Source organism: Tupaia chinensis, unplaced genomic scaffold, assembly GCF_000334495.1.
Source record: "Tupaia chinensis unplaced genomic scaffold, TupChi_1.0 Scaffold000600_1, whole genome shotgun sequence".
NCBI classification, from domain to species: domain Eukaryota; kingdom Metazoa; phylum Chordata; class Mammalia; order Scandentia; family Tupaiidae; genus Tupaia; species Tupaia belangeri.
The window spans coordinates 1,649,652-1,653,072 of record NW_006160117.1 but is presented as its reverse complement, the minus strand read 5'-3'; the positions used below and the strand labels follow the sequence as shown (position 1 = coordinate 1,653,072).

The following is a 3,421-nucleotide window of genomic DNA, read 5'->3' as shown; positions in this document are numbered from 1 at the left end:
TTAAAGCATTCAGTTGTCATTTCAAACTTCTAACGGAAAAATAAGCATGACTGGCCATGAATCAAAATTTCACAAAGACAAAAACATCGTATTTCATAAAATGAACCAATGAGCTCTTTGACAACATCATTAAACTCTATCTCACTAAAGAAGCAATGTGGTTACAAAAATTTGGATACCTTAGAAAATCTTAACATAGGGAATAATGTCTAGAGGTGCTCAGAATGGTCCAGCGTTGGACGTACCAACATAGGCTTTCCTACAGCACAGCCTCCAACAAAACCAGACTGTCCTGAACCCCTGGTAATAGGATTATTTACCTTTAAACTAAGAAAGTTGGGAAAGCACCAGAATCTGCATGTGGCATGTGCCAAGCAGACTCCAAGGGGTTCATGCTGTGAGACCAAAAGTTCATATGAGGCTGTCTAAAACGAAGAAGCATGTTAGCAGGGCCGTCAGAGGCTCCATGTATGAGAAATGTGTCCGCAACTGAATCAAGCATGCTTTCCTTACAGAGGAGCAGAAAATTGTGAAAATTTTGAAGGCACAAGCAGAGTCAGAAAGCTAGAAAAAATGACACTCTTTTGAGTAATAAAAATATTTTAAAAAAATCTTAACATATGCACAAGAATTACTACTATAAAATTTACTCACATACTTACAAATCATTATAGTAAAAGACCTTAGACTATAAATAGAAAAATAACTCTTTAATATAGAATGTTTAATCCTCACATTTTCCACTTATCCCTTGCCAAGACACACAGGGAAAAGGAGCTACACTGTAACATTGTAACTGTGAGACAAAAATGCATAAAAACATACTAATTAGGATGAGGGCAAAGATGATTTTGGCTGTGAAATATGAATGAAAGAATATTTTAAAGACTGCTCATTTTAAAATAAATATAGTTAAGAAAGCAAAAACCAAGCTGCTAAAGTTCATTCAGTGATCTAGCTGGTCTTCAAGTAGGGGTTCTTTATAATAAGCATACCAATTGTGTATAAATGTATTCCTACAAAACTATTTTGGAATGTTTTTATTTAAAATAATTATTTTATTTAACTTTAATTACTTAATTTGACCAGTGAGGGACAGAGCAAGCAAGCAAGAGAGAGAGAGAAAGCAAGGCGCCGGGTCTGGGACTCGAACTACAGTAGGCCATGTGAGAGTCCAGCACCCTTAACCACGCCACTTGCTGGCCCTGGCCCCACTTTGGAATGTATTGAAGGACTTTAAAGATGATCCTCTAAATTTTCAAAATATCAACCAAGGTACAGAACCTGTTAAATCCAGTTTGATTTCATGATGCACATGCTTAAGGAACCAGCAGAAGAAAGCAGTCAGACTCTAAGTGCCTTTCACGCCAGGACTGGGCTTTGTTTGTCTTTTTATTTTGAGCTCAGTGTTCATAGTGGTCACTTAAATAATTGTCAAAGTCAGGACAAAGATAAAGAAATAAGGAAGAATGGAATGGAAGAAGAAAGAAAGAGATGAAGAGAAGGAAGGGAAAGAAGGGAACAAAGGAATCTGAAGAGGAATGAAATGTTCAATTTCTTGTGAGAACTGCTCAAAAATTACATGTTATTTAAATACATGTAAATAGAAACAGATTAAACAAAGGAAAGAAGGGTGAAATACATCAATTAAATGACTGTACAAGTGGGAAACCAGAGCCACCTAGTGGCATGGCAGTTAAGGAGGCTGGATCCTACATGACTGACAGTGCGGTTTGAGTCCTGGACTCAGCAGCCTATAAAACATGCTGGGTTGGTGTGTATGCAGGCATGCCCAAAATGCCAAAAGAAGAAAGGGAAGTGAAGGATTGACCATCTATCATGAGGGGTGCTTTCTCACTTTCTTTCTCTCTCTCTTTCCAGCAAGCACACATAACCTCTAGCAAATTAAATAGAAAAAGTGCGATCCAGCAGGTGGTATGCTGATTATGGCACTGGACTCCCACATGGCTGACCATGGTGCAAGTCTGAGACTCAGAGGCTTGAAAACCATGTTGGGTATGTGTGTGTGCATGCCCAAAATCCCGAGAGGAGAATGAAGGAGGACTGTACTGTGGCCATCCTCTCCGGTGTGGGGGTGAATTCTCACTTTCTCTCTCTGTCTCTGTCTCTCTCCAGCAAGTGCCTGTGCCATATGGCAAAAATCTAAGGGAAAAAAAAAGGTGAAAAGCTGATATTATCACCAGAGAAATCACATGGATAGAATTTCTGAGGCACGCTACTTCTTTAAGTTGTGCCATCCTAACAGTGAACTGAGGTACTGGCAGCAAAGACTCTGGAAGATATGTTCGACTAAGTTTCATGTTGATAAGATATCAAGACCCAAATTTTGAAAAACTAGTCTGGTCTTCCCGACAACACATGATATTTTCAGTTGATAAACAACTGTGTAGACTCAGTCTGATGGTTCTGATACCAGGTTATAGCAATATCCTTTTGAGGAATCTGTATATAAAAAGAGAATCTTAGTTGTAAAGACTGTTTGCCAAAAGCACAAATATGATTTTTTTTTTGGAGAGATTTTTTGCTATAGGGTGCATGCGCTCGCCAGACAGACAGAGAGAGACATAGAGACAGAAAGTGAGAAATCACCCCCCAGGGGGGATGGTCACGCCGCAATCCCTTCTCCTCCATTCTCCTCTCGGGATCTTGGGCATGCATGCACACGCGCCCGGCATGAGTTTTAAGCCACCAGGTCCAGGACGCGAACTGCAGTCGACTACGTGGGAGTCCAGCAACATAGGCATTACGCTAACTGCTGGTTCCCACAAATATGAATTTTAATAGACTATTTTAAAAATCTAAAGTGTTCCTGGGGCTAGAAAGTATAAGGAAGGAGGTATAATTCGATTTTTACTAAGAGGTACAAAAAAATAGGAACTAACTACATTTGTGGGCATGGAAATGGAATACCAGGTATCTTCGCATAACTCTATTGTTAACATTTGTTTCCCATTAGGAAGGCCCCTTTTCATTTCAATTTCTAGGTGTTTTTTAGAATCATTTTACATTTGTTAAAGCACCTTCTTCTACCTGATGATTTAGAAAAGAAAGGTTACAGGTTTGATAACTGAGAGAAGTCAACCTAAAATGCAAACACAATGAAATGGAAAATTCTCATGGAGACAAATTAGCCTATAGATTTTCTTTTCCTCAATATAGGGGGAGGGGAATATTCAACATCTACCTTATTGATTTCCCCCACTGCTGGAAGTTGGTTTTCAGTATTTATAACTTGTTCATTTAATCAAAAGAAAGACAGGAGAACGCTCAGTCAGAAAACTGCTTGCACATCAATGTTTATTGCAGCATTATTCACAATTGCCAAGACATGGAACCAACCTAAATGTCCACAAACTGATGAATGGATTGGAAAAGTGTGGTATATATACTCTATGGAATA

At 38.8% G+C, this 3,421-nt stretch overlaps 1 pseudogene; it reads left to right on the top strand.

Moving 5' to 3' along the window:
- Positions 1 to 224: 224 nt before the first annotated feature.
- Positions 225 to 568, top strand: LOC106735981 (60S ribosomal protein L34 pseudogene; annotated as a pseudogene).
- The last annotated feature ends 2,853 nt before the right edge of the window (positions 569 to 3,421 follow it).